This window comes from Nomascus leucogenys, chromosome 16 (assembly GCF_006542625.1).
Source record: "Nomascus leucogenys isolate Asia chromosome 16, Asia_NLE_v1, whole genome shotgun sequence".
Lineage (NCBI taxonomy): Eukaryota > Metazoa > Chordata > Mammalia > Primates > Hylobatidae > Nomascus > Nomascus leucogenys.
This window is the reverse complement of record NC_044396.1, coordinates 46,527,324-46,551,716: the sequence shown is the minus strand read 5'-3', so window position 1 is coordinate 46,551,716 and position 24,393 is coordinate 46,527,324. Positions and strand designations below refer to the sequence as shown.

Below are 24,393 nucleotides of genomic sequence, written 5' to 3'. Positions count from 1 at the left end.
GTACCCCAAACTGAGTCCATGACTTTTTTTTTTTCAAAATCTAGAGGAAGCACCAGATTAACTCTAGGGAAGTGCCATTTCCGTGTTAATAGTTTGTGAAATATATTAATACTTACACTGTGTATTACACAGAACCAAGAGACCAGAGTCTACAGTCTCTGATTTCCAAAAGATTTCCCTAGAATCTAGGTTACGAGAGAAAAGAAAGGGACAGGGAGAGGGATTAGACCAGGAAAGGTTTGGCCAGGCAGTACTGAAAAACGGCTTGGGAGGAGGCAGAAAGAGTGGGCAAATTCACAGAATATATGGGAACCCTAAAACAAACGCGTGGTATTTCTGGATGCTGAGCCAGCAGTTGGTAAGGAGAGACTGAAGAGAGTGACAGAAATCAATAAAAATCTTTAAAATGAAATCAAGCACATAAAACACAGAGCCTTCATAAAGCTCTTTAGGTAGAATACAATAGGCTACATAGTAGAAAATGCACATTAAGAAATACTGTAATAAAATACCTAAAAAAGAAATAGGTGAGATCTACTCTAAAAGGAATGACAACACAGTTCGATATACATACAGTATTCATATGTGTATATCTATTTAAAAATCTTAACATTGATATGAAATAACAATAAATATCTGCAAATTAATGTGCTATACGAGAGTACTAAATCTGCCCAGATGGGACAGGAGAGATCAGAACTGAGGTATGTATTAAGCAAGACCCCAACAGATTGAATAGATAAGCTTACTTTTCTCAGTTTCGAAAATTTATTTATATACTGAAATTACTTATAGGCTGAAGTTAAACGTGTTTAATTTTTAAACTATAATAAATACAGTTTAATACAGTTTAAATAATTAAATGCAGGTTGAGTATCACTTATCTGAAACGTGTGGGACCAGAAGTGTTTTGGATTTTGACTTTTTTTTTTAAATTTTGGAATAGTTTCATTATACTTAAATGAGCATTGCCTTTGAGCGGCATTTGGGTGCTCAACAAGTTTCAGATTTTGAAGCATTTCAGATTTTGGATTTTCAGATTGGGGATGCTCAGCCTGCATTCATTTTTCTTAAAACTACATTTAAATATTTCAGTACATCACGGTTTATTATAAAATAACCTTGAGTATTTCTGTACATCCCTTGAGGTATTACACCAGTTTTCAACTAAGAAATCAGCAGGAATAGAAACACTGCACACAAAACCTACAAAACCTACTATCAACAGGGAAGAGGGAACAAGAATGTATCCTGTCTGCACAGGGACAGTCGGCATGAAAAATATAGCAAGTCCAAGGGCTGGCAAGATGGCTGAATAGGAACAGCTCTGGTCTGCAGCTCCCAGCAAGATCAATGCAGAAGGTGGGTGATTTCTGCATTTCCAACTGAGGTACCCAGCTCATCTCATTGGGACTGGTTAGACAGTGGGTGCAGACCACGGAGGGCGAGCAGAAGCCGGGTGGGGCATCGCCTCATCCAGGAAGTGCAAGGGACAAGGGAACTCCCTCCCCTAGCCAAGGGAAGCCGTGAGGGGCTATGCATTCCAGCCGAGATACTACACTTTTCCCACAGTCTTCACAACCTGCAGAACAGGAGATTCCTTCTGGTGCCTATGCCACCAGGGCCCTGGTTTCCTGCAAAAAACTGGACGGCCATTTGGGCAGACATCGAGCTAGCTGCAGGGGTTTCTTTTCATACACCAGTGGTGCCTGGAACGCCAGCAAGACAGAACCATTCACTCCCCCTGGAAATGGGGCTGAAGCCAGGGAGCCAAGTGGTCTACCTCAATGGATCCCACCCCCAAGGAACCCAGCAAGCTAAGATCCACTGGCTTGAAATTCTCACTGCCAGCACAGCAGTCTGAAGTCCACCCGGGACACTCGAGTTTGGTTGGGAGAGGGGCATCTGCCATTACTGAGGCTTGAGTAGGCAGTTTTCCCCTCACAGCATAAACAAAGTCGCCAGGAAGTTCGAACTGGGCAGAGCCCACTGCAGCTAGAGAAAGCCACTGTAGCCAGACTGCATCTCTGGATTCCTCCTCTCTGGGCAGGGCATCTCTGAAAGAAAGGCAGCAGCCCCAGTCAGGGGCTTATAGATAAAACTCCCATCTCCCTGAGACAGAACACCTTGGGGAAGGGGTGGCTGTGGACACAGCTTCAGCAGACTTAAACATTCCTGCCTGCTGGCTCTGAATAGAGCAGAGGATCTCCCCGCACCGAGCTTGAGCTCTGCTAAGGGACAGACTGCCCCCTCAAGTGGGTCCCTGACCCCCGTGCCTCCTGACTGGGAGACAGTCAGGACCTCATACAGGAGAGCTCCAGCTGGCATCTGGCGGGTGCCCCTCTGGGACAAAGCTTCCAGAGGAAGGAACAGGCAGCAATCTTTGCTGTTCTGCAGCCTCTGCTGGTGATACCCAGGCAAACAGGGTCTGGAGTGGACCTCCAGCAGACCTGTAGCAGAGGGGCCTGACTGTTAGAAGGAAAACTAACAAACAGAAAAAGGAAAACTAACAAACAGAAAAGAACAGTATCAACATCAACAAAAAGGACGTCCATACCAAAACCCCATCCAAAGGTCACCAACATCAAAGACCAAAGGTAGATAAATCCATGAAGATGGGGAGAAACCAGCAGAAAAAGGCTGAAAATTCCAAAAACCGGAATGCCTCTTCTCCTCCAAAGGATCACAACTCCTCGCCAGCAAGGAAACAAAACTGGACGGAGGATGAGTTTGATGAATTGACAGAAGTAGTCTTCAGAAGGTAGGTAATAACAAACTCCTCCAAGCTAAAGGAGCATGTTCTAACCCAATGCAAGGAAGCTAAGAACCTTGAAAAAAGGTTAGACGAATTGATAACTAAAATAACCAGTTTAGAGAAGAATATAAATGACCTGATGGAGCTGAAAAACACAGCATGACAACTCAGTGAAGCATACACAAGTATCAATAGCCAAATCAATCAAACAGAATAAAGGCTATCAGAGACTGATGTTTAACTTAATGAAATAAAGTGTGAAGACAAGATTAGAGAAAAAAGAATGAAAAGGAATGAACAAAGCCTCCAACAAATATGGGACTATGTGAAAAGACCAAATCTATGTCTGATTGGTGTATCTGAAAGTGATGGGGAAAATGGAACCAAGTTGGAAAACACTCTTAGGGATATTATGCAGGAAAACTTCCCCAACCCAGCAAGGCAGGCCAACATTCAAATTCAGGAAATACAGAGAACACCACAAAGATACTCCTCGAGAAGAGCAACCTCAAGACACATAATCGTCAGATTCACCAAGGTTGAAATGAAGGAAAAAATGATAAGGGCAGCCAGAGAGAAAGGTCGGGTTACCCACAAAGGGAAGCCCATCAGATTAACAGCAGATCTCTCTGCAGAAACCCTACAAGCCAGAAGAGACTGGGGGCCAATATTCAACGTTCTAAGAAAAAAGAATTTTCAACCCAGAATTTCATATCCAACCAAACTAAACTTCATAAGCAAAGGAGAAATAAAATCCTTTACAGATAAGCAAATGCTGAGAGATTCCGTCACCACCAGGCCTGCCTTACAAGAGCTCCTGAAGGAAGCACTAAACATGGAAAGGAACAACCAGTACCAGCAACTGCAAAAACATACCAAATTGTAAGGACCATCAACAATAGGAAGAAACTGCATAAACTAACAGGCAAAATAACCAGCTAGCATCATAAGGACAGATCAAATTCACACATAACAATATTAACCTTAAATGTAAACAGGCTAAATGCCCCAATTAAAAGACACAGACTGGCAAATTGGATAAAGAGTCAAGACCCGGCTGGGCGCGGTGGCTCACACCTATAATCCCAACACTTTGGGAGGTGGAGGCAGGTGGATCACGAGGTCAGGAGTTCGAGACCAGCCTGGCCAACACACGGTGAAACTCTGTCTCTACTAAAAATACAAAAATTAGCCGGGTGTAGTGGCGGGTGCCTGTATTCCCAGCTACTCAGGAGACTGAGGCAGGAGAATTGCTTGAAATCGGAAGGTGGAGGTTGCAATGAGAAGACATTGCACCACTGCACTCTAGCCTGTGTGAAAGAGCAAAGCTCTGTCTCAAAATAAGAGTCAAGACCATTGGTATGCTGTACTCAGGAGACCCATGTCATGTTCAAAGACACACATAGGCTCAAAATAAAGGGATGGGAGAAATATTTACCAAGCAAATGGAAAGCAAATAAAAGCAGGGGTTGCAATCCTAGTCTCTGATAAAACAGTTTAAGTCAACAAAGATCAAAAGAGACAAAGAAGGCCACTACATAATGGTAAAGGGATCAATGCAACAAGAATAACTATCCTAAATATACATGCACCCAATACAGGAGCACCCAGATTCATAAAGCAAGTCCTTAGAGACCTACAAAGAGACTTAGACTCCCACACAATAACAGTGGGAGACTTTAACATCCCATTGTCAATATGAGACAGATCAATGAGACAGAAAATTAACAAGGATATTCAGGACTTGAACTCAGCTCTGGACCAAGCAGACCTAATAGACAGCTACAGAACTCTCCACCCCAAATCAACAGAATACATCCTTCTCAGCACCACATCACACTTACTGTAAAATTGACCACATAATTGGAAGTAAAACACTCCTCAGCAAATGCAAAAGAATGGAAATCATATCAGTCTCTCAGACCACAGTGAAATCAAATTAGAATTTAGGATTAAGAAACTCACTCAAAACCACACAACTACATGGAAACCGAACAACCTGCTCCTGAATGACTACTAGAAAAATAACGAAGTCAAGGCAGAAATAAAGATGTTCTTTGAAACCAATGAGAAAAAAGACACAATGTGCCAGAATCTCTGGGACACAGCTAAAGCAGTGTTTAGAGGGAAATTTATAGCACTAAATGCCCACAAGAGAAAGCAGGAAAGATCTAAAATCGACACCCTAACGTCACAATTAAAAGAAATAGAGAAGCAAGAGCAAACAAATTCGAAAGCTAGCAGAAGACAAAAACTAAGATCAGACAGAACTGAAGGAGATGGAGACATGAAAAACCCTTCCAAAAAAACAGGAGCTGGTTTTTGAAAAGATCAACAAAATAGATAGACCACTAGCCAGACTAATAAAGGAGAGAAGAATCAAATAGATGCAATAAAAAATGATAAAGGGGATATCACTACTGATCCCACAAAAATACAAACTACCATCAGAGAATACTATAAATACCTCTATGCAAATAAACAAGAAAATCTAAAAGAAATGGATAAATTTCTGGACACATACACCCCCCCCAAGTTATACCATGAAGAAGTCGAATCCCTGGACAGAAACATTAACAAGTTCTGAAATTGAGGCAGTAATTAATAGCCTACCAACCAAAAAAAGTCCAAGACCAGATGGATTCATAGCCGAATTCTACCAGAGCTACAAAGAGGAGCTGGTACCATTCCTTGTGAAACTATTCCAAACAATAGAAAAAGAGGGAATCCTCCCTAACTCATTTTATGAGGCCAGCATCATCCTCATACCAAAACCTGGAAGAGACATAACCAAAAAAGGAAATTTCAGGCCAATATCCCTGATGAACATCGATGTGAAAAGCCTCAATAAAATACTGGCAAACCGAATCTAGCAGCACATCAAAAAGCTTATCCATCACGATCAGGTAGGCTTCATCCCTGGTTCAGCATATGCAAATCAACAAACATAATCCAACACCTAAATAGAACCAATGACAAAAACCACATGATTATCTCGATAGATGCAGAAAAGGCCTTTGACAAAATTCAACACCCCTTCAAACTCCTAGTTTCTCAATAAACTAGGTATTGGTGGAATGTATCTCAAAATAATAAGAACTATTTATGACAAACCCACAGTCAATATCATACTGAATGGGCAAAAACTTGAAGCATTCCCTTTGAAAACCAGCGTAAGACAAGGATGCCCTCTCTCACCACTCTTATTCAACATAGTGTTGGAAGTTCTGGCCAGGGCAATCAGGCAACAGAAAGAAATAAAGCGTATTCAAATAGGAAGGGAGGAAGTCAAATTGTCTCTGTTTGCAGATGACATGATTGTATATTTAGAAAACACCATTGTCTCAGCCCAAAATCTCCTTAAGCTGATAAGCCACTTCAGCAAAGTCTCAGAATACAAAATCAATGTGTAAAAATCATAAGCATCCCTATACACCAATAATAGACAAACAGAGAGCCAAATCATGAGTGAACTCCCATTCACAATCACTATAAAGAGAATAATATACCTAGGAATACAACTTACAAGGGCTGTGAAGGACCTCTTGAAGGAGAACTATGAACCATTGCTCAAGGAAATAAGAGAGGGCACAAACAAATGGAAAAACATTCCATGCTCATGGATAGGAAGAATCAATATCATGAAAATGGTCATACGGCCCAAAGTAACTTATAGATTCAATGCTATCCCCATCAAGCAACCACTGACTTTCTTCATAGAATTAGAAAAAACTACTGTAAATTTCATATGGAACCAAAAAAGAGGCCGCATAGCTGAGACAATTCTAAACAAAAAGAACAAAGCTGGAGGCATCATGCTAGCTGACTTCAAACTATACTACAAGGCTACAGTAACCAAAACAGCATGGTACTGGCACAAAAACAGATATACAGACCAATGGAACAGAACACAGGCCTCAGAAATAACACTACACATCTACAACCATCTGATTTTTGACAAACCTGACAAAAATAAGCAATGGAGAAAGGATTACCTATTTAATAAATGGTGTTGGGAAAACTGGCTAGCCATATGCAGAAAACTGAAACTGGACTCCTTCCTTACACCTTACAAAAAATTAACTCAAGATGGATTAAAGACTTAAATGTAAGACCTAACACCATAAAAACCCTAGAAGAAAACCTAGGCAACACCATTCAGGACATAGGCATGGGCAAAGACTTCATGACTAAAACACCAAAAGCAACAGCAACGAAAGCCAAAATTGACGAATGGGATCTAATTAAACTAAAGAGCTTCTGCATAGCAAAAGAAACTATCAACAGAGTAAACAGGCAACCTACAGAATGGGAGAAAACTTTTGCAATCTATCCATCTGACAAAGGGCTAATATCCAGAATCAACAAAGAACTTAGACAAATTTACAAAAAAAACCCATAAACGACCCCATCAAAAAGTGGGCAAAGGATATGAACAGACAATTCTCAAAAGAAGACATTTATGCAGCCAAAAAACATATGAAGGAAAGTTCATCATCCCTCATTATTAGAGAAATGCAAATCAAAACCATGATGAGATACCATCCCATGCCAGTTAGAATGGCGATCATTTAAAAATCAGGAAACAACAGATGCTGGAGAGGATGTGGAGAAATAGGAATGCTTTTGCACCGTCGGTGGGAGTGTAAATTAGTTCAACCATTGTGGAAGACAGTGTGGCGATTACTCAAGGATCTGACCCAGCCATCCCATTACTGGGTATATACCCAAAAGATTATAAATCATTCTACTATAAAGACACATGCACATATTATGTGTGTTGCAACACTGTTCACAATAGCAAAGACTTGGAACCAACCCAAATACCCATCAATGACAGACTGGATAAAGAAAATGTGGCATATATACACCATTGAATACTATGTAGCCATAAAAAAGGATGAGTTCATGTCCTTTGCAGGGACATGGATGAAGCTAGAAACCATCAATCTCAGTGAACTAACACAAAAACAGAAAATCAAACACCGCATGTTCTTGCTCGTAAGTGGGAGCTGAACAATGAGAACACATGGACACAGGGAGGGGAACATCACACACCATGGCCTGTCGCGGGGTAGGAGGTTAGGGGAGGAATAGCATTAGGAGAAACACCTAATGTAGAAGACGGGTTGATGGGTGCAGCAAACCACCATGGCACATGTATACCTATGTAACAAACCCGCACAGTCTGCACATGCATCCCAGAACTTAGAGTAAAATTAAAAAAATAAAGAAAAAAGAAAAATATAGCATGTCTCCACGAGGATATTGAGATTTAAAAGACAAAAATAATACATAAACAGCAAAGTATGAATAAATACAATTATTTTCCTCCAGATGAGTGTAATACCAAGCCTGAAAGTAAAATATGAAAAAGGAAGGCTCAATTAACAGCAACAGAATGTGAGCCTTTTAGCAGTGGTTACTCTGCTTACATGAAGTACTATTATTAATAATATTAAATGTAATCCTTTCCAGATGCGAAGAGTCTGTTTGTAACTTAATATGAGTGCTTTTTTCAATAAGTATAACTTTTAAAAAGCTAGATATTAACCTTAGACTTCTTTTCATTTCTTTAAAACTGGTATGGAGTTAACGTTCCTGGAACTAGCCAGAGGGCTGGGAAAGTAGTAAGCTGTCTCCGTGGTAACAGGCTGCTCTGCCATGCAGGGATCATTTCACATGTTCCTTGTAACCCAGAGACCACATGCAGGGGAGAAGCAAGATCCCCATTTTGGATTTTCAGGGTCACCATTAAAAATGAGTTTCAGTAGGATCGTATTTTTATGAGAATGCTGAATGGGGGGCATCTGTCATGAATATGTAAAAATTACCTACGCTTATTTTTTTTTCTCCTCTTTAGTCTGCCAGTGACCATCAGGCATGGGCTCTGATGGAAGCCTGGTGGTGATAAAGTCATCCACAGATCTCATTATGCTGTGAGCTACAGCTGACATGATTATAAAATTCTGAGGTGGAATCCTGAGAGACAGGAGGGCTGAGCCAAAACCCTTCATGGGGCTCTGCTGCAAGGAGTGCCTGCCGTCCAGCAGGGCCTTGGCGAGCACGAGCAGGACACCTGAGCTGTGATAAATGTCCTGGTGATGATCAGAATCTGCCTGTGCTTGGGGAAGGGAGAGGCTACCCCGAGGAGCTGGAAACAAAGACAGGGAAGCTAGGTAACCTGACACTGGGCATGGGCACTCTCACATCCTGGAATGAGGGAGTCTTCACTGAGCCTATTTCTTTAAGGGAAATGTTTTCATTCTGCTTTGCTTCAAACATACTCCCAGCTGAAGAGAGGAGCATGAAAATGCCCTCGTCTTGTCTTACCGTGTTCACTTTTTGGAGAGGCATTAACATTTGGCCCACTACAGAGACTGTTTGGACAACTAAAGAGCATGCTTTAGTAGAAGGGCCCTTGGTTAGGAGAGCAAAGGCATGGCTACACCTGCCATGCACTGCCTCATCTGGACCAAGGGGCTGTAAGGATTCAGTGAGAAATCCAAGTAAATGCTTAAAAGGGGGTGAAGTGCATAGCAAGCATCTCATATCTGTTAACTGCTATATTTATTACTGTTAATGTTACTAGTATTGCTCATATTAAAAATTATAATTTACTTGTGGGTACCTTAAGTTTATGGTTTTTGCTTTCCACAAAAAACACACAATAGAATCTGAGCTCAAAGGCCTTATGGGGAAAATCTCAAGTCAATCTTTATCAATAATGAGATGAAACCACTGAGATGCTCAAAGGAATTATCTGAAGGGTGTACAGATACCTTAGCCTTTATTCTGAGTAAACTACAGTGGACCCTTGAATAATGCCAGGGGTTAAAGACCCTGACCCTCCACCCCATGCAGTTGAAAATCTGAGTATAACTTTTGACTGCCCTAAAACTTTAACTACAAATAGCCTCCTGTTGACTGGAAGCCTTGCTGATAACAAACAATTAACACAAATTTTGTATGTTAGATGTATGATACACTCTACTCTTACAATAAAGTAAGCTAGAGACAAGAAAATGTTATTTAGAAAATCCCAGGCTGGGCGTGGTGGCTCATGCCTGTAATCCCAGCACTTTGGGAGGCTGAGGCAGGCAAACTGCCTGAGTTTAGGAGTTTGAGACCAGCCTGGGCAACACGGTGAAACTCTGTCACTACTAGAAATACAAAAAGTTAGCCAGGAGTGGCGGCGTGTGTCTGTAGTCTCAGCTACTTGGGAGGCTCCGGCAGGAGAACTGCTTGAATCTGGGAGGAGGAGGTTGCAGTGAGCTGAGATCATGCCACCACACTCCAGCCTGGGTAACAGAGCGAGACTTTGTCTCCGCCCACCCCCGCAAAAAAGAGAAAATATATTTACTATTCATTAAGTGAAGTGGATCATCATAAAGGTCTTCATTCTCGTCGTCTTACTCTGAGTAGGCTGAGGAAGAGGAGGAGGAGGAAGAGGAAGAGAGGTTGGTCTTGTTGTCTCAGGGGTGGCAGACGCAGATGAAAATATAAGTGGACCTGAGCAGTTCAAACCTGTGTTATTCAAGGGCCAACTGTAGTTAATAGAAAGTCTGCTACTGAATCCTGCTAATGTATGAGAAGGACAGAAATCATACTGCATGTGTAGAAAGGATACAATTTTCTAGAAAATGCCAAATGGCAAAAATATGTTTTCAAAGTAAGCAATAGTTTTGATGCCATTTTACTTCCATGAAATGCTTTCTTCTAAAACATGATCTCCTGATCAAAAATAAATAAGAGCTATGTGAGCTTTTATAATAACTAACTCAGAAGTAAAACCTGTCATCAGTGCCTCTGTACAATAGCTTTTTCTCAAAATGTCTGTATCCTATCATTATGAAGTTGGAGTGTTTACAGTGTTCCCCCAATGGGTGTCTTTCCAAATTGCCATAATTATTTTGATGCTAATTTTGATCTTAATCCATTTATCACACCAAATCAAATAATCCTGAAGTAAAATGATGTCTGCTAATAGGGAAAAAGTGACAAGGGAGGGAAAAAGCCCTTGGGTGTAGAAGGTAATGCCTGTGAGATCAGATTCTATTACATCTTCTTGTGGAAAGCAAAACCCAAAAAACTAAGGCACCCACAAGTGAATTAAACCACAAAACTAGATTAGAGTGGATCTCAGACACCATTTGTTTTAAGCACTATAGCAGAGGGAAAGCAGCAGTGAAATAGAAGCATCAAACATCTACATAAAGATCCCCAATTCAAATGACATGGTTGATAGTTCACAGAACTGCAGAAATTACAGCTTAGCCACAGATGACCTTCAAGTGAAGAAATACTTTATGATCCATATACACTAAAGTTCACCAATTCATGTGGCTGATGCAAAAATGTGCCTCTGATAGGCAGCATTAAGACCACAGAGTTGATGTGAAATAAAACCATTCATCTGTGAAGGTTTTTACTTTAGCTTCTCCTGCCCTTTGTTGGACCATTTGATTGTTATCTTAAAACGTCAAAGCTTTATTGCAGAGTTTTTACCACTGCTAAAGGAATATTCATGGCACTAGTCTCTTATCCTGTCAAAGGCAGTATTTATATACATGAGAATATAAAACTGTTGTAACAAGGAAAAATGTCACAGATTTACAAGGGATCAAGTTTGCAAGGCAGCAAGTTGGTGTGCATGTTGCACCCCATGAGCCCTCTGATCAAAAAGTTAGTGTTAAAAGCAGAGAAGTCCATCCTTGATAGTTTTTGGACAAAATATCACTTGGTCTTGGAATGCAGTTAGAACTCCTCCACCCTCTTTTCACTCTAAGGACACTGCTGAACCCAAGATGAAGGTGCAACTCTCAAGTGCAGCTCCGTTTCCTTGTAACTTCTACACAAATTCTAGTGTGTGCCATCAATTGAAACCATAAACCTTTCTAAAGTTTGGGGAATGAGAGAAATATAATTTGGTTTGTTAAATAAGTATTCATATTCATAGCATCCCATAAAAAGAAGCATATACAATCCCTCTACTCAAATCTCTTCCAAGAATGAAGATAACACAGACAATGTATTACAGAGAAACAAACACATTTCGTCGAATTCAGAATTCTGTCTAGAAGTGTTATTTTACTGCGGGAGTTTTAAACTAGATATATTACTGGAAGCGTCATTTGGAACTGGGAATTCATCAAGTCAGTAAAATAATGAAGACATTTATGGAGAGACTTGGGTAAAAGGGAAGACTCACTGAATATATATATGAATGAAGCAAAATAAAGTTCAATGGAGAAACTAAAATTGTGATTGTCCTTTAAAATTAATTGTGGAATATTTATAATCCTAGCATACTACAACAGGTGTAGAATAAATACATTTTGATAGTCTGTGCATTACTTAAAACAAGTATCAAAATAAGTTTTTTTCTTTTAATTTCATTTTAGCAACATTTACTGGGCCCCTCTTATAAGCCAGTCAAGTGGGAACCAGGTATCAGGTATTGAGTTGAGGTCCTAGAGAGTTTTACTTCTGGGGAAGCCTCCTGGATTCACCCAACAGATAACATTTTTGAAAGTTACAAATTAATTTTGTAAGTCCAATCTACTTTCCCATTGATAATTTACTCATGTTTATATTAATTCAATTGATTTTTAAACTGGGCACTGGCCCCTAAAGGTTAAAGTTTAGAATGTAATAAAAACTTTGAGGACCAGTAATCTTCAAAGTATTTTCTTACTACAGAAGCTTTCTTTGAAGACAATGTGGCCCATTGGTATGCAAAATAGATAAATGCAGAGTGGTTTTGGCTAAAGGCGAGCCCCAAATCTCAATCCCCATCAGCTTTGAAACCACTAATACTCCAGGGAACAGGGTTTGAAAATCACTGCTGGAGTTCAATTCATTCATTCTGCCGATGAGCCAATGAGGAGATGGCCCCAGAAAGAGGTCAAGTTTTGGAGTTGTGATGGCAAACGAGGCAGAGGATCTTGTATCCTGGCTTTTCTAGTTATGATCCAGGTAGCTTTGAGAGGTCCCTTTTCTCTGATGCTTCTGTTGCCTCATCTATGAAGCTGATATAACAGTTTACTCCGCCCCTTAAGGCCGCTGAAGTGAAAGTGCTTGTAAAATGTACAAGCCTATTCAAAAAGCAAATTGCTACAGCTGCTGCTCTAACAGAAGCCTTAAATCAGAGAACTGCAAGCAAGCCCAGTGATCTAAATCATAGATAGGTGACCTCTCCAGGGTTCTAGGTAAGGTAGAAGGTGACGCATAGCGCTGGTTTCTTTGGCACTACTATATGATAAACACCCCTGAGGAGGAATTCTTGGTTGGCATCTGCAGCAAGTTCTTTTGTTCAGAGAAACTTTCAGAAAATCTAATGTGCTGAAAAAACATGGCTTCTAAATAGTAGGAAAATATTTACCTCCGAAGTCTGTGAAGCACCTGGAACCTAAGGCACACTGGACACTTGGCAAGATTGTTTAGAGGGACAGATCTGCAACCAGACGGTGTATGGTGTGAGCTCAAATCTAGCCCCATGATCACATGCTATGTGTCCCATCAACTACCTGTTGTGAGAATGAAGGGAGATGATGCACTAAAGGGCTGAAGTGCCCGGTGAATGCCAAGCAAAATACCGGCTCCACTGTCTTCAACTTGTGCAATATCACATAAGTCAGCCATGACAGTACGGAGCTATTAGCCCATTAACATTCCTTTGTCTTTACTGGGGGAAATATACCTCTATTGAAATGGACCTTTAAAGCATTACCATCCATCACTGACAAGTGAGGGGACTGGGAACTTTGCAAAGGTGGCAGTTTGTGAAGTATTTTACACATGAGAGCAATATTGCACAAATTTACAACAGAAGTAGCACTCTCTGTGGAATGTCCTAAGAAGTGCACAGTGGTCCTACTTATGCGTAACGCTAAGTGCCAATAAAGAGGTGACTTCTCAGTATGAGACATAAGAACACTTCAGGTAGCACTTCAAAGCAAGGTTTCGATCGTCTGAAAAACAAGATACTGACTGGATGAAAAGGTCTAATAATCATAAAATGGTTTTAAACATAGTGGAATTTAAAATTAATAAGATACTGTAAACATGTATAACATGAAGTATTATTAATAAAATATAATAAGAAATTCAAAAATGTTGCAGATTTGGCATAAAATGTCTTCAAGCGATCTCTTAATTTTCTGTTTCTTAATGGTAGATTTAAAGTCATATATTCATATAATTCTTCTTTATTATACTTACCATCTTAATCTAATGCTTAGTGACCAAAGACTGCTAAAAATAAGAGAGAGATGCTCTCAAAGGCTCCAAATGAGGCAATTTACTTTGGCTTAACACTCTTGGAGACTACCTTAGAAGAGCTGCAGATTTGGTTATGAACATGACCACTGTACACAGGTGATGAACACAGCGTTAATTTCATTTTAGCAACATTTAACGGGCCCCTCCTACAAGCCAGTCAAGTGAGAACCAGGTATCAGGTATTGAGTTGAGGTCCTAAGGAGTTTCACTTCTGGGGAAGTTGGCTTCACCAAACAGAAAACATTTTGGAAAGTTACAAATCAATTTTGTAAGTTAAATCATACTTTCCCATTGATAATTTACTCAGGTTTATATTAATTCCATTGATTTTTTAATTGAGCACTGGCCCCTAAAGGCTAGAGCTCCGTGTGCAAATGGCCAGTGCCCAAGAACTGCAGTGGGGAATAAACCACCCCGCAAAAAGCACAATGCAGCATACTTCATAACAGGGACATCTGTGGAGGGTTCAAAGTAGAGAAAATAGATATCTGGTGGAGAAGAAAGTGAACACAATCTTAAAATCATAAGATTTTAAAAATCATAAATCAATGTGCCAGAGGTATTCCAGCATTCCTTATACTCTAAAAATGAATGTGAAACTTTTTTAGGCCCAAGTTCAATACAAACATTTCTCTGGCTCATAGGCTAATGGTCAAAATCTTAAATTAATCTAGAAGTGTATCAACTTTTTGTTTGTTTTCTTGAGACAGAGTCTCGTTCTGTCACCCAGGCTGGAGTGCAGTGGTGCAATCTCGGCTCAGTGCAACTTCCATCTTCCAGGTTCAAGCAATTCTCCTGCCTCAGCCTCCCGAGTGGCTGGGATTACAGGCACCCGCCACCACATCTGGCTAATTTTTGTATTTTTAGTAGAGATGGGGTTTCACCATAATGGCCAGGCTAGTCCTGAACTCCTGACCTCAAGTAATCTGCCTGCCCTGGACTCCTGAAGGGTTGGGATTATAGGTGTGGGCCACCATGCCTGGCTAAATATATATCAGCTTTACAAGACTCTTCAGTCGATTAAAGGAAGGGGGCCTGACCCCAACAAAAAGTAATTTGTTCCCTTTACCAATACAGCATGAAATGTTGAATCACAAATACAACTAGGAGAGTAAATGAAAACGAAGCCTGCTTTTTCTCCTGTTTTTGTTGCCAATTGCCAGGTTCAGAGAGTGATGCATCAATCCCTACTCTGACTGCCCTAGCATCCTGTGCCTCGGTGTAGCCACTCTAACACCCCCTGTAAAACAGTGTCCAGAGGGAAAGTCCTGGGAGGTGCAGGGTGCAATCTATGCAGGGTGCAATCTACTCCTTGTACTATGCTTAGAAATCAATGCCACTTGGTGGGGACATTTACCATCATTTTCTTGGTAATGATCCATAAAATCCCTGCTGGCACCTGACAGCAGCCTCTAGGGATATAATCCCCATGAATAGGTAAAGAGTGAAGCTTCACAACCCATTCTATCTGGGGATGGAGAGTTTAAGGCATACATGGTGGTAAGTTTTCCAGTGAAAAATCATGTTTAAAAAACGGAGATTTTGCCAGGAACAGTGGCTCACGCCTGTAATCCCAGCACTTTGAGAGGCTGAGGTGGGAGGATCATAAGGTCAAGAGATCGAGACGATCCTGGCCAACGTGGTGAAACCCTGTCTCTGCTAAAAATACAAAAATTAGCTGGGCATGGTGGCAAGTGCCTATAGTCCCAGATACTTGGCAGGCTGAGGCAGGAGAATTGCTTGAACTGGGGAGGCGGAGGTTGCAGTGAGCCGAGATCACACTGCTGCACTTAGGCCTGGCAACAGAGTGAGACTCCGTCTCAAAAAAAAAAAAAAAAAAAAGAAAAAAAAGGAAAATGGAGATTCAAGTCCACTGCTGGAAGGAAGGAAAACACAGACTCTTATAGAATCACATAAATTAGAAATGAAATTAAAATCAAACACTACTTATAGGCCAACTGTCACTAGAATGATGCTTGAAAATATTATAGTTCATCTTCTCTTTAGCGAGGTGCACACCATCCATACCTTCTGCTGACTCCTTTTTTCCTCCACTATATATGATTCAGATGGCAGTCAGCAAGGTCTTGGTCATGAGCACAATTCAGAAGCCCACTGACTTCAGGAAAGACGGCCTTGTAACTTCTGAGGATACACAGGACAGACTACTAATATGGAGAGCTAGTTTGAACCAAAGATTCAAATACACACAGTTCTGTGGTGGATTCTCTCATATGCCATTGATCCGGACCACCCAGGAGTTAGCCGTATTCTTCTATGTACCCAGAGCTTCGGTTCTGCCTAAAATTCATCATTTTCTTGGATCTCCTCACATTTTCATCACTTCCAACTCCAGCACTACTAGTTACTGTTCTTCTTAGGATGATTTTTCAAATATAGAGTTTTTATCCCTTTACAAGAATGTCAGCATCTCAAGGTGGGAAAGGCTCTTAATCCCCATTTCACCCCCGGGCAAATTAGACACTGGATACGTAATTTTTAATGGAGCAGCAAATGACGAGAGAATTAACATAGGGAACATGAAGCCCGGGGGAGGTGTGGATGGTGGGAGTGGCCTGCATTCTGTATTCTTCATTGGCCCTGGAATGTGGGCTTTTAAGGTGCCACTTCCCTGAAATAGCGGAATTAACACAAGTAGTGAACGTGGAGACAATCACAAATAATTGAATCTCTGAATATTGAATCTGTGAGTCCATAGGGAACAATCAATTTGAGCAAAATTTAAAAAATGAATAAATAAACCATGTAATCTGAATTCTAGAAACAAAACCCTATTTTAAATACAGTTGAAGAGACCAGATTCAAGCAGCCTTTGAATAAAGCTAATTATGCCTTGATTATTCCTTACTTTGACTAGTTTAAAGTTTCACCCAAGTTCTTACAATTCTGCACAATAATGTTCAACTACAACTAAACATAAACAGCCCAATTTTTTCTGTTTCTTCTCCCCTCTTTTGTTTCTGACTTCATTTTTGCCTTTCTTTCTCCAGCAATAGACTGTGTCTCCTCCTCTTTCAGTGAAATAACGCTTCCAGCCCTGCTAAGCCCTGTGCTGTTGTGTCTTATATCTGAAGATTTTGCTGTCAGAGCTTGTGAGAGGCAGTGACCAAAAAGATAGATGAGCAATGTACAGTGACTTTCCTTCATATGCACAAAAAACTTCAGTCTATTAAATTCCACAAACATCTCCTTTAATTTTTTTTTTTTTTTTAAGAATCACGGTCTTACTCTGTGTCACTCAGGCTGGAGCACAGTGGCATGATCATAGCTCACTGAAGCCACAAACTCCAAGGCCCAAGTGATCCTTTCGCCTCAGCCTCCCAAGTAGCTGGGACCACAGGTGTGTGCAACCATGCTCATTTAAAAACAAAACAAAACAAAACAAAACAGAAATGGAGATGGGGGTCTCACACCTACCAATGAGGAGATGTGCTGCCCACGCTGATCTCGACCTCCTGGGCTCAAATGATCCTCCCACCTCAGCCTCCCAAAGCACTGGGATTACAGGTATGAGCCACTATGCCCAGCCCCACAAACGTTTCTTTATCCTCTGTAGTTTGCTATATTCTGTGCTCGATTCTACAGCTTCAGAGTTAAAACATAAGTCTTACCCCCAACTTGCTTATAGTCTATTAGAGACAGACAGAAAAATTTTACTGTAACTTAAATCAGATTTTCACAAGTGCCTTTAATGTACTCACAGACTAAAGAATGTACATGACTATGTGCTCACAGTCATAAGGAACTCTGAGGACACAGAATGTAAATGATGAATAAATGGCGATTTAAGGATAAGAAGCCAACATGGGAGGGAGAATCTGAACTGGTTCTTCACAGTTTAGACTGAGTTCCTCCTTCTTCCTGCTGTCAGTGGGGCTGCTTTGCCTTCTAGAGGAGATGCGGTTCTTTTCCCCTAGATGGGTTTGTCTCTACATGCCCATTAAGACGTCACTCTACTATAGGCAGTTAAGAACTGACAATAGCTTTCCATTCTGTGTTGTTGATGAAAGTTTTTATTTTCACAAAGCTTCCTGGGTGGGTAAATCACTTCATTCCTCTTCAGGAAGTGAATCAGTCCATAGAATAGCGCTGATGCTGCAAAGCCTTCTACAATCTCCTCTAGGATTTCAACCCTAGCCCATGTGCTCACAGCTCCCTGCACAGAAGGGTTGGGAGGGCAAGGCTTATTTATTCATCCCCTCAAGCATATAAGAGCTTAGGTTCTTTGATGAAGGCAAAAGTTTTAAATAAATTGATCATACAATTTAAGAGATAACACATAAACCCTCAGAGATAGCAAAGAATAATTCCAAGACTACTTATAAATAAATGCACATGGTACACATTAAATTGTGAAGAAATTTGTTGCATGAATTATCAATTTGTTGAATGAATAAATGGCAAAAATTCTTAGATTCTAAGAAAAAAAAACCATTGCTTTTAAAGGAAAAAGTAACTTTTAAAACGGGCACTAAAGGAACTCTTGGACTTTAAGAGAGCGAATGGATAAGGGATTTCGGGCAAGCAGCAGCCCATAAGCTCTGAGGAACCACGTGTGTAGGGAACATGAGTAGAATAACAGACACTGACTTTGAGTAAGTAGAAGAGCCCAGATGAGAGGTGGCTTTGGAATTTAAATTTGGTAGACAGATAACTGGGAGAAACAAGGTTTCAGAGCAGGGAAGTAACAGGATGAAAACTGTTTGTAAAAGATTTTCTGGCCAGGTGTGATGGCTCACGCCTATAATCCCAGCAATTTGGGAGGCTGAGGCGGGCGGATCATTTGAGCTCAGGAGTTCGAGACCAGCCTATCCAATATGGCAAAGCCCTGTCTTTATCAAAAATATAAAAATTAGCCAGGCATGGTAGCACACGCCTGCAATCCTAGCTACTTGGGAGGCTGAGGCAGGAGAATCGCTTGAAACTGGGATGCAGAGGTTGGAGTAAGCTGAGATTGTGCCACTGCACTCCCGCCTGGGCAACAGAGCCAGACTGTGTCTCAAAAAATAAAAATAAGAAAAAGAGTTTTCTGCCTCCTACGTGGACTGGTGTGGGAGCAGAAACTAGAGGCAGGTGACCAGCATAGGGCTAAGTCAGTAATGGGGTTGTTTGGTGATGAAGAGGGCTGTGCTGAGGCATGAGCCCTCGAGGAGGAGTCAGCAGGGCTCAACACCTGAACAGGCAGGCACAGTAAGGGACAGTCACTTGAGAGGCTTCTTCCCCAAGGAAAGGTCTCCACTGACAGTCATGGCGAGTGAAAGCTGTCTCTTTCTGAGCAAGGAGGATGTGGAGCTTGGTTTTAAATGTATCATAGAGAACTAGACCCGTAGGACTCAAGTAAAGGCAAAACATAAGTATTTCAGGAGCATGAAGGGCCAGTGCTCTGTGAAGCTCTGCCTAAAGACCGTGCAAGGAGAGGGCAGCATTGCTACCCTGGCGAATAGGAGGAATTTCCAGAAGAAATGCAGATTAGGAATATATTTAGGTTTTTGGTCGCATCTCTGAACACAGATACACACACATGATGCCAGAATTGAATATTGAGCATTCTTTTATCCTATGCTATGGAAGAGGGAAACCTGTGTGGAGAGGACACTCCAGTGCTCACTAAACACAGGGTCCTGGCAAGTATCACATCTCTCTGAACTTCTCTGAATACTCAGAATGCATGAATGCTTTCTGCATCCACACCTAGAGATGGGAGCACGATTTACAGGTTGAAAAGAAAGTGAGAAGGTCTGGAAAGTCTAGGTTTTCTCCTGGCACAACTGCAATCACTGTTTAAATCTCCTCTCTTTCACCTGCGTCCTCCTAACAGTCTCTTTCCCTCTTTATACGACCTTTTTGGTCTCTTTCCTACTCTAGTTGATTAAAGATTTTCATGGTTTCTACAGATCATTCTAATATTCCACCAGACATTTATGTTTCCTTGTAGCCTTTCCATTCTACTTTCCCCATTGTCCGACTTCCCTCAACTGGCTTTCCTGTTGCATGTATGACCCTGATATTGTAAAGAAATTAACTGGTGTGCAAGGTCTGGATAGGGGTTTGATAGAAGAGCCTTGGGTAGACTTGGGCTTTATACCCAGTGTATATCTAACCACATGGTTGCCCTTTCGTCTGAAGTTTAGCCTCTGATACCCATATTACATATATCCCATATCTACATACTGAAGATTCTAATGCTTCTCTGAAGGGCAAGTGAAGACTGCACATAACGTCTCCAGCACAGGGCCACAGGGCAGTCCTTCTACAGTCCATGGGCATAACTGTAGCTCATCCTTCCTCTCTGCTGATCTTTGTAAGAAAACAGTGACTACATTTACAATTACACAATTTCTATTATAACAGCCACTAATAAACAACTATGCAGGTAGTAATACAGAATTTGTCTTTCATTTGATTAAAAAAATTTAAATATGTCAAATTACTCTTTTTTGTTTTTTTTAAAGATAGGGTCTTGGCTCTGTCACTTAGGCTGGAGTGCAGTGGCATGATCATAGCTCACTGCAGCCTCAGACTCCTGGGATGAAGCAATCCTCCCACCTCAGCCTCCTGTGCAGCTGGAACTACAGGCGCATGCCACAATACCCAGCTAATTAAAAAAAAATTTTTTTGTAGAGACAGGGTCTCACTGTGTTGCTCAGGCTGGTCTTGACCTCCTGGTCTGAAGCGATCTTCCTAACTCAGCCTCCAAAAGTATTGGGATTACAAGTGTAAGCCACCAACACCCTACTGTAATTTGACAATTTAAATTCCAATTAATAATTTTTTGAACTTCACAATAAATGTGTGTTAAATCCTCAAAAATAGAATTATACTTCTTTCTGAGTATGAGGGAGACTATCCCTAGATCTATCCTTAGAGAAGCGTATACAATTTTTGTGAATAAGTAAAAGAAAACATCTAAAATCCCTGCTTCTTTTCCCAGAGAATGCCCTTTCCTCTTTCTCTTTTTAAAAAAGCAGAAAGCAAGCCTGGCTCCCAGCACAGTGGGTCTCACTGTCGTGCCGACTCTCCTGATTCCTGAGAAGACCTTGCTCAAGGTCAGCTGAGATGGCCTCAGAGGAGCCACACCTGACTGTACTGCTGGAATCTGATCTCTGAGTCATTCTCTTGGCAAACAGTTGATCTGGGGAGAGGCAAAAGTCAGGGGTGCTGGCATGAGAGAATGATGAGTCATTGACAAGGTACAAACCTCTCATTCTGGAGGACCAGCTTTAGGAAACACCGAGCTGGAAAAAAAGGTGTCTGGGGAAAACCAGCAAGCATCTTTGGTCAGGCCCATTTAACATGCAAAATCAATGTGCGAGGGTTGTTGTTGTTCTGAGCAATTTCTCAAGTATCTAGCACGCACCATATGAAAAAGGCAAAAACCTGGCCGGGCGCAGTGGCTCACGCCTGTAATCCCAGCACTTTGGGAGGCCGAGGCGGGCGGATCACGAGGTCAGGAGATCCAGACCATCCTGGCTAACACGGTGAAACCCTGTCTCTACTAAAAATACAAAAAATTAGCCAGGCGTGGTGGTGGGTGCCTGTAGTCCCAGCCACTCGGGAGGCTGAGGCAGGAGAATGGCGTGAACCCGGAAGGCGGAGCTTGCAGTGAGCTGAGAGTGCGCCACTGCACTCCAGCCTGGGTGACAGAGCCAGACTCTGTCTCCAAAAAAAAAAGGCAAAAATCTGGAGAGAAGTTTTGAAAAAGGAAACCTTCAAGGAGAAACTGACTTTATCAATTACTTAAGTTTGAATAAGATAACAAGAAACAAAAAACAAAGGAAGCCTTCAAGCTTATTTCCTGAAATTGTAATTACATGCATAATGCATAGAAATTGGTGTTTGTGTATTCCTTTAAAAATGACTTACACATATACACTACTCAGGATGTTTCATATTCTAGGAAGAACAAACTCAAAAAGGTTTGACCAAAAGAACATTACAATATCATTTTATTTCATGACTTCATTTGCCTTTTAGTTTCCTTAAACAAGGAGCCACTTTTAAAAAGACCCAGTGTGTTCTCTAAAAACAAAGTAATCTTAAACTCATATATTGAGAGCAGTGAAAATTTAATGGCGATAATAATGCATATGAATTCATAAGGCTGCTTATCTGTAATTTAAGAATCTAGGAAAGAAAAATGTTTTAATAAACTTTAAATGTAATAATAACCTGAAAGTTAAAAACATTTGGATACAGATAAGAACTAATGCTTTTCAAAACATTCTTTAAAGCACTTTAAAAAATGTTTCCATCTATTTATGGGAAAACTGAAATAAAAACAACTTGAAGTAACTTGCACACATTGACTGAAGGTTATTTAAGAATTAGGTATCAGGTTTAGGATTTATGCCTGCAACCCAGCTGACACTGTGTTGGTGAGTCACATGGCTAAGTTCTTTCTAACCTTCCTGATCTAGGTAAATAATAGTACTGATAAAGCTCAATCAAGCCGATTACTTATGCCTGTGAAGGTAACTGACTTCTCTGGATGGTTTGCCTTGATGAGGGGAGAGGGACCTATCACTTCTTGTGTACCTAGGCTATATCAGGTATCTCCACTGCTCTGTCTTGTTACTTTCCCTACACCCCCACTGCCTTGCTGTTCTTCTTACTTGGCATATGAGAAACTGAGGCTCACAGAAATAAAGCAAACCATCCCAGTCCATCCAGCTGGTTACTAAGCAGACGAGCTGAGGTGAAGGCCAGGTCTACTCAACTCTGTAGTTCTTCCCTGGCCACTAGGGCTGCAAACTCAACTGCTGTCAGCAGCCATCCTGGTGAGCAGAACATCAGGCAGCCCCGTACAAGAGAGAGGAGAGGTGGTGGGATCACAAGAGGGAGCAACATGTCCTGGCTTGCTCTAACTTCCCAGTTCTAGCACTGCAAGTCCCATGTCCTAGGAAACCCCTCAGCTCCCTAGGATGGTGCAGAATGAAAAGCATGGGCCTGTTGGAAAGTATTCCCCACTAAGTACACCTGCACTCGGGTACAGTTCTACGACCTCAGCTCCACAAGTGCTGGAGATGGCAGATGCAAACCTCCTTCCAGCCAACAGGAGCCCCCGGCTTTTGTATCAGAGCTTCTTATATCTGAGATAAGAAGATAAGTAAGATGGCAATAAGAATGAGAGACTTCAGGTTATAGCACTGAGGGGTGTTGTTGGCTTTCTCTTTAATTCCTGTTTCTACAGATTGCAGAATTCTGTCTGGCACAGGCTGATTCTTATTTGTCAGCCTAAGTTAGATTCTTAGGTTCTAGAAAAGCAATCACATCATCTGACAACATCCTGCATAATGCAGTAATAATAAATTAAAAAATACATGGCTTACTATATAAGCAAGGGTACATTACAAATGGATGCTAGAAAGGAAGCTCTGAGGAAGGCTGTCAATCAAATCCAAGCATGGGGCCACTCAGAATGTGGGCACTGAGGCTGAGGCTCTGTTCTCCTGAGGGTTGCTCTTTACACTCTTCAACTCATGGTGGAAATGAGGTAACTGGAGACCTTCTTTATCTTCCTAAACATTTCTAACCTCCTCATTTGGTGTTATTGAGCTCTCAGTCCCTCCATAAAAGAGGGAATCATCTGTACTTTGACCCCACCATTCTTCCACTTCCTTAGCTCTTTCCTGGAAGATGGTCTGGCTGTAGGAAGAGACCTGGAAAAAATGTTCCCAGACTCTCCATCAGCCGTGGGGACCAGAAAGGAGTCCTGGGAGTGGTGGGGATGTGGGGAAAAGCACCCTGCCATTCCCAGGCCTGCTGGTCAGCCATCCTCCAAAGATGCTCCACCCCCTCAGTCTCAGTTCCTGGATTGGAATTTAAGTTCTGCTCTCTCGACCCTGCCTCTGTTAAGGGGCCAGCCTGCAAAGATCTCTCCAGGTCACCCACTCCCAGTGCCCTTGCTGCTGACCCTGCACCACCATCTCATTCCCCGAGCACAGAGAGTAAACTTCTGACCAGGCCAGGTGGCTCATGCCTGTAAACCCAACACTCTGCAATGGTGAGGTGGAAGGACTGCTTGAAGCCAGGAGTTAATATCAGCCTGGGCAACATAGTGAGATCCCATCTCTATGAAAAAAATTTTAAAAATTAGCCAGGCATGGTGGTGCACATTCATAGGCTTAATTACTCAGGAGGCGGAGGCAGCAGGATCACTTGACCCCAGGAGTTCAAGGCTACAATGAGCAACACACCATTGCCCTCCAGCCTGGGCAACAGGGCAAAACCCCATCACTGACAAAAAACAAAATTTTCTTTAAAACACAGAGGACCTCTAAATTCCTGGGAGATTACCTGATAAATAGCACACAGCATTTAACAAACCAACAACT

The 24,393-nt window shown here is 41.5% G+C and overlaps 1 protein-coding gene across 7 annotated transcripts in view; it reads right to left on the bottom strand.

Moving 5' to 3' along the window:
• Positions 1-24,393, bottom strand: part of FAM110B (family with sequence similarity 110 member B) — a 156,035-nt gene that overhangs the window by 48,769 nt on the left and 82,873 nt on the right. The window contains exon 4 of one of the 7 annotated variants that reach the window (XM_030794939.1): positions 16,067-16,183. The exons of the other annotated variants lie outside the window; for them this stretch is intronic. The gene's annotated coding sequence lies outside the window, so the exon portion shown is untranslated. The remainder of the gene's footprint in view (positions 1-16,066; positions 16,184-24,393) is intronic. 7 annotated transcript variants of the gene reach the window in all.